Below are 15,300 nucleotides of genomic sequence, written 5' to 3' on the forward strand. Positions count from 1 at the left end.
GCAGAAAATAACAAACGTGAATTTACAAAACCGAAACAGTACTGTGTGGCCAAAACACTCACACGGAAACAAACACCCACAAACCAAAAGTGAAACCCAGGCTACCTAAATATGATTCTCAATCAGAGACAACTAACAACACCTGCCTCTGATTGAGAACCATACTAGGACGAACACAAAAACCAACATAGAAAAACAAACAGACTGCCCACCCCAACTCACGCCCTGACCATACTAAAACGAAGAATAAAATAACAGAACTATGGTCAGAACGTGACAGTACCTCCCCCAAAGGTGCGGACTCCGGCCGCAAAACCTGAACCTATAAGGGAGGGTCTGGGTGGGCGTCTGTCCGCGGTGGCGGCTCCGGCGCGGGATGCAGACCGTACTCCACCATATTTTTTTTGTGCCTCTTAGCCCGCCTCCGTGGCCTCTTTAAAGTGGCGACCCTCGCCGCCGACCTTGGACTGGGGACTCACACCACAGGTCCCGAATGGACGGGAGATTCCAGCAGCGTCGGACAGGTGGGATACTCCAGCAGCGCCGGACAAGCAGGACACTCCGCCAGCGCCGGACAGGCGGGAGACTAGGGCAGCACCGAACAGGCGGGAGACTCCAGCAGCTCCGGAATGAAGGGTGATTCTGGCATCGCCTGGCTGACTGACGGCTCTGGCAGCTCCTGGCTGGCTGGCGGCTCCGGCGGCTCCTGGCAGACTGGTGGCTCCGGTGGCTCAGGACAGACGTGAGACTCCGGCGGCTCAGGACAGGCGGGAGACTCCGGCGGCTCAGGACAGGCGGGAGACTCGGTCGGCTCAGGACAGGCGGGAGACTCCGGCGGCTCAGGACAGATGGGTGACTCTGACAGCGCTGGGCAGGAGGAAGACTCTGGCAGCACTGGACAGGCGGGAGCACCTGTAGGGAGGAGACGGAGAGACAGCCTGGTGCGGGGGGCTGCCACCGGAGGGCTGGTGCGTGGAAGTGGCACCGGATAGACCGGACCGTGAAGGCGCACTGGAGGTCTCGAGCACCGAGCCTGCCCAACCCTACCTGGCTGAATGCTCCCCGTAGCCAGGCCAGTGCGATGAGGTGGAATAGCCCACACTGGGCTGTGCTGGCGAACCGGGGACACCATGCGTAGGGCTGTTGCCATGTACCCCGGCCCGAGGAGATGCACTGGAGACCAGATGCGCTGAGCCGGCTTCATGGCACCTGGCTCGATGCCCACTCTAGCCCGGCCGATACGAGGCGCTGCTATGTACTGCACCGGGCTATGCCTGTGCACCGGGGACACCGTGCTCCTCACGGCATAACACGGTGCCTGCCCGGTCCCTCTCTCTCCACGGTAAGCACGGGGAGTTGGCGCAGGTCTCCTACCTGACTTCGCCACAGTCCCCGTGTGCCTCCCCCAATACATTTTTGGGGCTGCCTCTCGGGCTTCCAACCGCGCTGCCGTGCTGCCTCCTCATACCACCACCTTTCGGCTTTCGCTGCCTCCAACTCTGCCTTGGGGCGGCGATACTCTCCAGCCTGTGCCCAGGGTCCCTTGCCGTCCAGAATCTCCTCCCATGTCCAGGAGTCCTGAGATCGCTGCTGTTACCCGTTTTCACGCTGCTTGGTCCTTTGTTGGTGCGAGATTCTGTAACGCTTGTCTTCTTCCTCTGAGGAGGAGTAGGAGAGATCGGACCAATGCGCAGCGTGGTAAGTGTTCATAGCTTTTAATGGCGTATTGGAACACTGAACAAAACAATAAATAACAAACGAACAATCCCGTAAGGTGAAAAACAAAAACACTTAAGAGGAAATAAGCACCCACAACTCAAAAGTGAAACCAGGCTACCTAAGTATGGTTCTCAATCAGGGACAACGATTGACAGCTGCCTCTGATTGAGAACCATACCAAGCCAAACACAGAAATTCCAAATCATAGAAAAAAGAACATAGACAACCCACCCAACTCAAGCCTTGACCATACTTAAAACAAAAACATAACAAAAGAACTAAGGTCAGAAAGTGACAATCGGAGCACGTAACAGCTGCCCTGTAAATACAAACAATGATAGATAAATCAACAAATTAATCTAGGCTTATGATGCATTGAAATAAAAGATAGTAAGACTACTTATAAGAACGTTAAAGACGACAAGGTGAAAATCTGTTGTTCTGCCCCTGAATAAGGCAGTTAACCCACCGTTCCTAGGCCATCATTGAAAATATGAATGTGTTCTTAACTGACTTGCCTAGTTCAAAATCGGCGCCCAAAAATAACGATTTCCGATTGTTATGAAAACTTGAAATCGGCCCTGATTAATCGGCCAATCCGATTAATCGGTCAACCTCTAATATATACCCATTAATTTCTCCAGGCCTATTCCTCAGCTTTTTACCAAAACAGTGGCGGGTTGGCCGCTTTGTTATTGTTTCAATTAAGGATTCTTGCTTTAATTGAGCCATCTATGTATTCAATCTTAATTTATTCAACCATCCACTATAACCATCCATCAAATCAAGTTACTTGCTCAAACTGTAACTATATAATATCTTATGTTTCACCGAGTTGTTGCTGAACAACGACTTGGGTAATATACAGTTGGCTGGTCTTTCCGTGCATCGGCAAGACAGAACAGCTGCCTCCGGTAAGACAAGGGTGGTCTGTGTTTATTTGTCAATAACAGCTGGTGTGCAAAATCTAATTTTAAGGAAGTCTCGCGGTAGAGTATGTCATGATAAGCAGTAGACCACACTATTTACCAAGAGAGTTTGCATCTCTATTTTCGTAGCTGTCTATTTACCACCACAAACCGATGCTGGCACTAAAACCGCAGTCAACGAGCTGCATAAAGCCATAAACAAACAATAAAATGCTAATCCCGATGCGGCACTCCTAGCGGCCGGGGATAAATGCTGGGAAACTTACATCCGTTTTACCAAATTTCGACCAACATGTTACATGTGCAACAAGAGGGAAAAAACTCTAGACCACCTTTACTCCACACACAGAGATGCGTACAAAGCTCTCCCTCGCCCTCCATTTGGCAAATTTGACCATAAATCTATCCTCCTGATTCCTGCTTACAAGCAAAACCTAAAGCAGGAAGTACCTGTGACTCGCTCAATACGGAAGTGGTCAGATGACATAGATGCTAAGCTACAGGATTGTTTTGCTAGCACAGACTTGGAATATGTTCCGGGAATCATCTGATGGAGTATACCACATTATCAATAAGTGACATGATCCCCACAGTGACCATACATACCCCAACCAGAAGCCATGGATTACAGGGAACTCCCAGAGCTAAAGAGCTGCCGATTTCAAGGAGCGGGATTCTAACCCGGACGCTTATAAGAAATCCCGCTATTTCCCTCGAACGAACCACCAAACAGGCAAAGCATAAATACAGGACTAAGATTGAATCCTACTACACCGGCTCTGATGCTCGTCGGATATGGCAGGGCTTCTTTTATGGACTCCAAAGAGAAGCCCAGCCGCGAGCTCCCCAGTGACACAAGTCTACCAGACAAGCTCAAGGACTTCGGACTTCTATGCACGCTTCGAGGCAAGCAACATTGAAGCATGCATGAGAGCACCAGCTGTTCCGGACGACTGTGTGATCACACTGTGAGTAAGACAGTTAAACAAGCCAACATTCACAAGGCCACAGGGTCAGATGGATTACCAGGACGTGTGCTGACCAACTGCCAAGTGTCTTCACTGACATTTTCAACCTGTCCCTGGCCAGGTCTGTAATACCTACAGGTTTCAAGCAGACCACCATAGTCCCTGTGCCCAAAAATACCAAGGTAACCTGCCTAAATGACTACCGACCGTAACACTCACGTCTGTGCTTTCAAAAGCTGGTCATGGCTCACACCAACACCATCATCCCAGAAACCCTAGACTAACTCCAATATGCATACCTCCCCAACAGATCCACAGATGATAAATCTGTATTGCACTCAACACTGCCCTTTCTCACCTGGACAAAAGGAACACCTACGTGAGAATGTGGTTCATTGACTACAGCTCAGCGTACAACACCATAGTGTCCTCAAAGGTCATCACTAAGCTAAGGACCCTGGGACTAAACACCTCCCTCTACAACTGGATACTGGACTTGTAGACGGGCCACCCCCAGGTGGTAAGGGTAGGAAACAACACATCTGCCACACTGATCCTCAACACGGGGGCCCCTCAGGGGTGCATGCTTAGTTCCCTCTTGTACTCCATGTTCACCCATGACTGCGTGGCCAAGCATGACTCCAACACCATCATTAAGTTTGCCGACGACACAACGATGGTAGGCCTGATCACCGGCAACGATGAGACAGCCTATGGTGAAGAGGTCAGAGACCTGGCCGTGTGGTGCCAGGATAACAATCTCTCCCTCAACATGATCAAGACAAAGGAGATGACCATGGCCTACAGGAAAAGGAGGGCAGATCACGCCCCCATTCTTATCGACGGGGTTGTAGTGGAGCAGGTTGAGAGCTTCGAAGTTCCTTGGTGTCCACATCACCAACAAACTGTCATGGTCCAAACACACCAAGATAGTCGTGAAGAGGGCAGAACAACGCCTATTTTTTGAACCTTTTATTTTACTAGACAAGTCAGTTAAGAACAAATTCTTATTTTCAATGACGGCCTAGGAACTGCCTGTTCAGGGGCAGAATGACAGATTTTGTACCTTGTCAGCTCGGGGATTTGAACTTGCAACCACTAGGCTACCCTGCCGCCCCAATTACCCCTCAGGAGACTGAAAAGATTAGGCATTGGTCCTCAGATCCTCAAAAAGTTCTACAGCTGCACCATCAAGAGCATCCTGACTGGTTGCATTACCGCCTGGTATGGCAACTGCTCAGCTTCTGATCGCAAGGCATTACAGATGGTAATGCGTACGGCCCAGTACATCACTGGCGCCAAGCTTCCTGCCATCAAGGACCTCTATACTAGGCTGTGTCAGAGGAAGGCCCTAAAAATGGTAAAGACTCCAGCCACCCTAGTCATAAACTATTCTCTCTGCTAAGTGGTATCAAAGCGCCAGACTATTTGCATTGACCCCCCTTTTTGACGCTGCTACTAGCTGGTAATGATCTATTATCTATGCATAGTCACTTTACCCTTATCAACATGTACATATTACCTCAATTACCTCGACTAACTTGTACATTGACTCGGTACAGGTACACCCTGTATATATCCTCGCTATTGTTATTTTATTGTTGCCCTTTTATTTTTTACTCTAGATTATTTAGTAAATATTTATCTTAACTCTTATTTTTCTTATAACTGCGTTATTGGTTAAGGGCCTGTTAGTAAGCATTTCACTGTAAGTTCTACAACTGTTGTATTCTGCACATATGACAAATACATTTGGATTTGATTTTCCTCCTTTGTTTTCAGATCGACTTCAGTGCCGTCGAAGTAATGACGGATGCCGAATTCGCAAAATATGTGCCCAGATTTGGCGACCGTATTGCCCTAAGGCAGTACTGCAAATGAATTGGCCACTCTCCAGGGATCCAGTGTCTAAAACTGCAGAGAAGCTTATGGAAAATTTTAAACACATAAAGAAGTGTCATGAGAAATCAGCAAAACTTTGTGGAAACTCCAACGTTAAGAGAACAGAACATACTTTTCAAATTGGATGGCTGGAACAAGTTGGAGTAGACTCCTTCTGCCAAGTCATAGAGAAAAAATGTGCTGGGACAAGACAATTAAAGCCATCAAAGATGGTTACTTTGGCAGAGCTTTCAGAGGTCAGAAAGAATTGAATTCACCATGCAAGACTTTACTGAGGAAGAGCTAGACACATCTACTTCATTGGTCAAATAATACGAACTCAGAAAAGTTAAAATATTAAGACTATCTTTCCAGCAAAAAAAAGATAATGCGGAAAATGAAACTCTCAAGGCAGCTGCTTCTATCTCCACAGAGAAGACAGCAGAATCGTCAATATTTCCTCGTCCGACGACGAAAGCCTGGAATCAAAGGAAATTGAGGACAATCCCATCGGCCTTCAAGCGTATCACTCCCTCCACTCACCTGGCCAGGAAGATTACAGAACAAACACATTAGCATCTGCTAACAAAAGACAAGAGCCTATTTATACCCCCTCACAACCAATAGATTAAATATCAATTTTGAGTGACAAAATCCCGGGTCCATCAATATCAATGGATGAAGAAATTCAAGTGGGATATGCTTTTCTAGATGATGACACATATAAAAAGGTTAAAGGACCTCCCAAATTAAGCAAGACCTGGCCATTTGGTTTATGTTTACCCTACAATTTTTGCCACACACATGCCAGCACCCACACACAACCCACCTATTAATGAATATTTGTTAGTGTTTAATACTCTGTTTGATTTAGAAGTGTGGGGTCTTTTTATTTTATTTTAGTTGGTTTTTCAGGGGTTAGAAAATTATGATATACACAAATGAAAGTTTCTATTGTCAGAGTTTTTGTTTCACACATGTACATTCTCTGAAAACCTGATACACAACATGTTTGAAATATATTTAAATAATGTCTGAGGTACAGGAAAAGAAACACTCACTTAATAGGGCTGACTGACCTCTGACCTGACTTTTCACTTCATGTGTGAAAGGGGGAATTGCCTGCCCCCTCGGGCCCTTTGGAAAATATGCTAAATTAATTTTCTTCACATGCCTGCCTGTAAAAGGGAAAAAAATGATTTAGGTAATGGATGACAGTTACTTCAAATTAATTGAAGTTTTTCCCACCTCAGGTGATAATATTGCTGTTTTGTTTTGTTTCTTTGTTTTTGTCCTGCATCAATAACAAATCTCACCAGATTGGGATTTCTCCCTAAGGATTAGCCCTCTGACTCCCTGACCTGTAACGCCACAGTGAGATCGCCAAGATGATAGGGGAGTATAAGCCAATTTTGGGGGGGGATGGTTTCAACTGTGTGTTGTTATTCTAAACTGAACTGTTGTTCTGGCCTGTTGAAGCTGGTATTTAGATGCATGGAAGGTAATTCGGCTGATGAACAGTGTTGAACCTTATCACCCCCTCTAACTGGCTGAAAATGCAGAGAATAGCGTTCAGTATGGTCCTTCACCACTTCTACAGTGAAACCTGAGTCCGAACCAGCAACATGTACACAGCAGTCGAAGCTATCAACTGCCTGTTCTCTCATGCTTTTCTCTCAGGAGTGCGACATGAGATGCATGTGGAGTGAGCATGGAGAGAGATCCAGTCCAAACTTCTCTCATGCTCTTCTTTGGACACTGTGTTAACAACCCTCCAGGCAAGCTTCAATGCCATACAACTCTCCTTCCGTGGCCTCCAATTGCTCTTAAATACAAGTAAAACTAAATGCATGCTTTTCAACCGATCGCTGCCTGCACCTGGCCGTCTGTCCAACATCACTACTCTGGACGGCTCTGACTTAGAATACGTGGACAACTACAAATACCTAGGTGTCTGGTTAGATTGTAAAGTCTCCTTCCAGACCCACATCAAACATCTCCAATCCAAAGTTAAATCTAGAATTGGCTTCCTATTTCGCAACAAAGCATCCTTCACTCATGCTGCCAATCACACCCTTGTAAAACTGACCATCCTACCATTCCTCGACTTTGGCGATGTCATTTACAAAATAGCCTCCAATACCCTACTCAACAAATTGGATGCAGTCTATCACAGTGCAATCCGTTTTGTCACCAAAGCCCCATATACTACCCACCATTGCGACCTGTACGCTCTCGTTGGCTGGCCCTCGCTTTATACTCGTCGCCAAACCCACTGACTCCATGTCATCTACAAGACCCTGCTAGGTAAAGTCCCCCCTTATCTCAGCTCGCTGGTCACCATAGCATCACCCACCTGTAGCACGCGCTCCAGCAGGTATATCTCTCTGGTCACCCCCAAAACCAATTCTTTCTTTGGCCGCCTCTCCTTCCAGTTCTCTGCTGCCTAGAACGAACGAACTACAAAACGAACTAGAACGAACTACAAAAATCTCTGAAACTGGAAACACTTATCTCCCTCACTAGCTTTAAGCACCAACTGTCAGAGCAGCTCACAGATTACTGCACCTGTACATAGCCCACCTGTAATTTAGCCCAAACAACTACCTCTTTCCTTACTGTATTTATTTTATTATTTATTTATTTTGCTCCTTTGCACCCCATTATTTTTATTTCTACTTTGCACCCCATTATTTTTATTTCTACTTTGCACATTCTTCCACTGCAAATCTACCATTCCAGTGTTTTACTTGCGATATTGTATTTACTTTGCCACCATGGCCTTTTTTTGCCTTTACCTCCCTTATCTCACCTCATTTGCTCACATCGTATATAGACTTGTTTATACTGTATTATTGACTGTATGTTTGTTTTACTCCATGTGTAACTCTGTGTTGTTGTATGTGTCGAACTGCTTTGCTTTATCTTGGCCAGGTCGCCATTGTAAATGAGAACTTGTTCTCAACTTGCCTACCTGGTTAAATAAAGGTGAAATAAAAAAAATAAAAAAATAAAAAATGCTGCTGGTGTACTGAAGACATAAAGACATAATCACTGTAAAGGACAGATGAGAGACATTATCAAGGGCCATTCACTTTAAACATCTGCCATTAAAAGGGCAAACTGAAACACTATCTGAAGAAGAACATGAAATGAAAGGAAAAGAAGAATGAGTGCAGTGAAGGGGGAGGTCAACCGTGCCCATAATTGATTTAAGCTTATCCAAAATTGATTATTTGGGGTATCAGGTTGATTGTGGAGGTCTGCACACTGTAAAATGTATAGTAATTTAGACTAAGAATGCATTGAGATACCAATATGTCATTACCACAAGGGATGAGAAAAGTGAGGGTCTTTAATTAAAGTGATTGAACCTATGTGAAGCACTAAGAACTGTCATTCTAAATTTGGGTTGGGTAATATATCAATCACTATAATTATGATATGGAAAGTCAAGGCTTCTAGAGGCAGAGCTGTGCCCTAACAATGTGAGGAGACACTAGATTGTAGCTTGGGCTAACCTGCCCCAATCTCATTCTTAGCAAGGTTAGTGTGAAACTGTTATAAGTGTTCTCACTCTCTTCCCTTTGAAATGTTATTTACATGCTGTAAGGCGATCTGTGCCTCTCTGGCTGATAAGATTTCAGCAGCTATCATGTTTTCTACTCCTCCAGATGGTGAAACAGTTAGATGCCAACTCAGGAGGAGCTTACATTTCCCCCTGTAGATACGGATGATGAGTATTGATTGAAGGTTGTTTTCTTTTAACAAGTTGAGGGTAAGGTCATCTAAACCCCTAACCTGTTTACATTATGTGGAACACTGAGCTGATGAGCAAGTTAAACAACTGAGTTTAGTATTTTGACTAGGTGGAGGCCCCTGAAACAGTTACTGAAAACTGGGCAGTATTTTATGATATATTGACATTACATGTATTGATGCAGGGACCGGTTTGGGATTTTACTTTACCTTCTATACCGGTTTTTGAATGTTTGGTTTGTTATGCCATGTGTAATGTCAATTTTTATAGTTTACTTCACTACTTGAGTCATCTCTCTCCGCTCTTTCTCTCCGTGCCACTTTCCCATTGACCTAGCCACACCCCCTGTCACTCAAGGAGCGTATTAGATGTTCCCCAACCATGAGCCACTTGCGATCAGTCTGCATGTTCAATACAGCACATGCAACAATGTTGATGACAACAATGTTGTTTTTCCCTTTCTTCTTAATATGAATCCACTAGAGTTCTGTAATGACACTATTAGTTTGTGTTTCTTACATCAGCAAACAGCTAGTTTGTCTTTGTCTTTGTCTTGCTAAGGCAAGTTGCCCTAAATCTTGTGAAACACTAATTGTTAGCCGCAAATGCAAATAGCTAGCTAGCTAATACATTTACTGAGTAAGAGCAAACGTAGCTAGCTAATACAGCCCGATAATACCAGTGATGGTGTAGACCTAAATCAGCATGTTGTTTTTGCAACAGTATCTTCTAAACCAAAGAGGAATATGCAAAGGAAGAATATGTTAGCTACATGAAGTACCTAAGAGAAAATATGCAATGTAGCCAAAGCTTATAGGGTCCCATAGGAAACACTTTAGTTCCTACCTTGTCACAATAACTCCTCCCTGGCATTTTAATTTGTTGTCATCTCAAACAACACCGTATTCAAAGTGCCCACTATTATATTCTAAGTAAAGAATTAGAATAGTCATTCTATTTCCATGATTCCAACAGTTTTGCTCTAATTCACAAGTCAAATCACAACTGCAACATTTGGTTAAAATTAAGTCCTTGATTAATTGCCCATATTGTGCAGCCCTATGTGGATGTGTGGAAATGATCTCAATTGAGCAGTGGTGTAAAGTACTTAAGTAAAAATACTTTCAAGTACTACTTAAGTTGTTTTTTTGGTATCTGTACTTTACTATATTTTTTGGACAACTTTTACATCACTACATTCCCAAAGAAAATACTGTACTTCACCTAAAAGTACTTGTTACATTTGGAATGTTTAGCAGGACAGGAAAATGGTCCAATTCACACACAAGATAACATTCCTGGTCATCTTCTGCCTTTAATGTGGAAAACTCACCAAACACACATGCTTTGTTTGTAAATTATGTTTGAGTGTTGGAGTGTGCCCCTGGCTATCCGTAAAAAATGTTTTTTAAATAAAGTGGTGCCATCTGGTTTGCTTAATAAAAGGAATTTGAAATTATTTCTACTTTTACTTTTGATATTTATGTACATTTGATCAATTACATTTACTTTTGATACTTAAGTATATTTAAAACTAAATACTTTTAGACTTACTCAAGTAGTATTTTACTGGGTTACTTTCACATTTACTTGAGTAATTTTCTATTAACGTATCTTTACTTTTACTCAAGTATGACAATTGGGCACTTTTCCCACCACTGCAATTGAGTGCAGGAAATGCAAAAATAATGAAAACTTATTTTGGTTGAATTTGAATTGAACAGTATAAAACAATCAGAATGGAAAAATACTCATTAAAATCTCTTAGAATGTATGTGTTGCCACCCTAGGATCACTCACTACTCATAAAGGAAATGTAGAACTTTTATTATTCAAAAATGAAAAATACCGTCAAATACTGTCATACCGTTCCAATTATTTTTTTAAATACCATGATATAATATTTTGGCCATATCGCCAAGCTCTACCCGATTGTGGTAAAAAATAATGAAACAATTATTAACTTTTTTGGGATAGGGGGCAGCATTTGGAATTTTGGATGAAAAGCGTGCCCAAAGTAAACTGCCTGCTACTCAGGCCCAGAAGCTAGGATATGCATATAATTGATTTGGATAGAAAACACTCCAAAGTTTCCAAAACTGTTAAAATAATGCCTGTGAGTATAACAGAACTGAAATGGCAGGCAAAAACCTGAGGAAAATCCATCCAGGAAGTGCTATTATTTTGAAATGGGTGTTTTTCCATTGAAAGCCTATCCACCATTTAAAGGAATATGACCCAAATTCCATTCCCTATGGCTTCCACTAGCTGTGAACAGTCTTTAGACATTGTTTCAGGCCTTTATTCTGAAAAATTAGGGAGAATGAGCCGTTTCAATGAGAGGCCAGTGGAAAGTCCCCAATCCCGATAGCGCGCCTTTCGTTGTTTTTCTTTTATATTGACAACGCTATTATCCGATTGAAATATTATCGATTATTTATGCTAAAAACATCCTGAGGATTGATTATAAACATTGTTTCACGTTTCTACAAACTTTACAGATACTATTTGGAATTTCCATCTGCCTCTTGAGACCACATTTGAGCCATTGGATTGCTGAACAAAACGCGCCAACAAAATGGAGGTTTATGGATATAAAGAGGGACTTTATCGAACAAAACAAACATTTATTGTGTAACTAGGAGTCTTGTGAGTGTAACCATATGAAGATCATCAAAGGTAAGCGATTAATTGTATTGCTATTTCTGACTTGTGACTAATCTACTTGGCTGCTAACTGTTTGTAATGTTTTGTGTGCTGAGCGCTGTCCTCAGATAATAGCATGGTTTGCTTTCGCCGTAAAACCTTTTTGAAATCTGACACGGCGGCTGGATTAACAACAAGTTAAGCTTTATTTTGATGTATTGCACTTGTGATTTCATGAAAGTTAAATATTTATAGTATTTTTTATTTTAATTTGGTGCTAGCGTCAGTTTCTTGGCAATTTCTCACATGGAATAGAACAATAGAACATTTCTGAGAACAAGCATAGACTGACAAGTTTCAGAATAAAAGTCTTTGTTTAAAATTATAAACTTGGATTAGCTAACAACATGCCATTGGAACACAGGAGTGATGGTTGCTGATAACGGGCCTCTGTACGCCTATGTAGATATTCCGTTAAAAATCAGCTGTTTACAGCTACAATAGTCATTTACAACATTAACAATGTCTACACTGTATTTCTGATCAATTTGATGTTATTTTAATGGACAAAAAATGTGCTTTTCTTTCAAAAACAAGGACATTTCTAAATGACCTCAAACTTTTGAACGGTAGTGTACATTTGAACTAAGCTCATGAGGCATTTACAAGTTTTATTTTTCAAGAATCAATGGTACCAGTCAAAAGTTTGGACACACCTATTCATTCAAGGGTTTTCTTTATTTGTACTATTTTCTACATTGTAGAATAATAGTGAAGACATCAAAACTATGAAATAACACATATGGAATCATGTAGTAACCAAAACAAAGTGTTAAACAAATCAAAATATATTTTAGATTCCTTCAAAGAAGCCACCATTTGCCTTGATGACAGCTTTGCACACTCTTGGCATTCTCTCAACCAGCTTCATGAGGTAGTCACCTGGAGTGCATTTCAATTAACAGGTGTGCCTTGTTAAAAGTTAATTTCAGGAATTTATTTCCTTAATGCGTTTGAGCCAAAGAGTTGTGTTATGACAAGGTAGGGGTGGTATACAGAAGACTGACCTATTTGGTAAAAGACCCGGTCCATATTATGTCAAGAACATCTTGTTGGTGGCAGTGACTCTGCTTCCACTGGACTACCCTTCTCCTCTGTCTTCCAATCCCAGTGCTGTCCATGCTTTAGGAGAGAGAGAAAAAGCTCCCAGTAAGGCCCTTACAAATGCCCTTTGACGTCCCATGATGCTCCTGCATCTACCCCCTCCTATGTCCTCCTTGTGTTTTCGATCAGTCTCTCTCCGTGTCCTCTCCCATTGCTTCTTTTCATTAACAATACTTTTTTATTGAATGGCCTTAACTGTACAGTCAGTGTGCGAGTTTGAGCAGATCATTTTTGTGAAGTCGGTGACCATCGTTGGTCATCACCGTTCAAAGTGTGTTGCATTATGGGGTAAAAAACAGACTTGGGGTAAAAACCAGACTTGCGCCTACATGTCGCCTGCATGAACTTTACAAAATGTGATCTAAGATCATGAATTTTTGACTGCAAGTTTCTGCAGTTGCATTTGACCAACTTCATCCTAAAGCCATCGCCTGCATTGTGGGAGGATCTATTTTCAACCAATCATTAAGTTGTTTTTGTTTGATCATGTCTTTGAGACCAAAGATGTGATATTTGAGGCTCTCTGTCACTGATTGATTGTACAATGTAGACCTACACATATGATTTCAGTTTGTGAGTGTGTGATAATATTCGGAACAAAAATATAAACGCAACATATAAAGTGTTGGCTCCATGTTTCGTGAGCAGAAATGTTCCAGGCTTACTTCTCTTAAATTTTGTTCACAAATTTGCTTACATCCCTGTTAGCATTTGTCCTTTGCCAAGATAATCCATCCACCTGACAGGTGTGGCATATCAAGAAGCTGATTAAACAGCATGATTATTACACAGGTGGACTTTGGACTCCAGAGTGGCACAGCATCTCAGTGCAAGAGGCGTCATTATAGTACCTGGTTCGAATTCAGGCTGTATCACATCCAGCCGTGATTGGAAGTCCCATAACACGGCGCACAATTGGCCCAGCGCTGTCCGGAGTAGGCCGTCATTGTAAGTAAGAATTTGTTCTTAACTGACTTGCCTAGTTAAATTTAAAAGACCTTTAACAAATTGTGCTGTGGACAATAAAAAGGCCACTTTAACATGTGCAATTTTGTCACACAACACAATGCCACAGATGTCTCAAGTTGAGGGAGCGTGCAATCATCATGCTGACTCGTAACTGACTTCAGTGGGCAAATGCTCACCTTCGATGGCTACTGGCACGCTGGAGAAGTGTGCTCTTCACGGATGAATCCCGGTTTCAACTGTACCGGACAGATGGCAGACGTGTGGGCGAGTATGTGTATGTGTATGGCGTCGTGTGGGCGAGCGATTTGCTGATGTCAACGTTGTGAACAGTGCCTCAATAGTGGCGGTGGGGTTATGGTACGCGAAGTCATAAGCTAGGGACAACGAACACATTTGCATTTTATCAATGGCAGTTTGAATTACAGAGGTACTGTGACGAGATCCTGACCTATGCCATTCATCTGCTGCCGTCACTTCTTGTCTCATCATGGCCCTATCTCGCAAGGTGACAATTCCTGGAATTTGAAAATGTCCCAGTTCTTCCATGGCCTGCATACTCACCAGACATGTCAACCATTGAGCATATTTGGGATGCTCTGGATCGACAGCGCGTTCCAGTTCGCTCCAATATCCAGCAACTTTGCACAGCCATTGGGACCCCAATCAACAGCCGGATCAACTGTCACGCTGCATGAGGCAAATAAATGGTGGTTACACCAGATACTGACTGGTTTTCAAAAAACACACCCCTATATTTTCTTAAGATATCTGTGACCAAAAGATGCATATCTGTATTCCCAGTCATGTGAAATCCATAGATTAGGGCATTATTTATTTCAATTGACTGATTTCATTATATGAACTGTAACTCAATAAAATAGTTTATATTTTTGTTTAATATATAAATATATATTTTTTTATAAACAATGGCACTGCCGTGGTGATCTGAGCCTTGCTGTTGGAAAACCACATTAGTGTCCAACTTACGGGACAAGTGCCACCACTACTGGGCCGCTGCCCAGCCACGACGCACCTGCTCCCCCGGTCTCCTCAGGAAATCCTGGAGCACGGATGTGCTCTCCTCTGCTGCTGGGCTAGGAAGTTGGTAATGGAGGAGCCCTGGGAGGTGAGGCAGGAGAAGCGATGGTGGGCGTCACGGGAGGCAGTGCGACCGGAGCAGGTTTAAACTGTAGAGGGTCTGTGTTATTGGCTATCCTGGAGGAGGGCGTGTCCAAGGGGGTGGGGGGAGGGATCTGACAAAGGT

The sequence above is a fragment of the Oncorhynchus keta genome, chromosome 32, assembly GCF_023373465.1.
Source record: "Oncorhynchus keta strain PuntledgeMale-10-30-2019 chromosome 32, Oket_V2, whole genome shotgun sequence".
NCBI classification, from domain to species: Eukaryota; Metazoa; Chordata; class Actinopteri; order Salmoniformes; family Salmonidae; genus Oncorhynchus; species Oncorhynchus keta.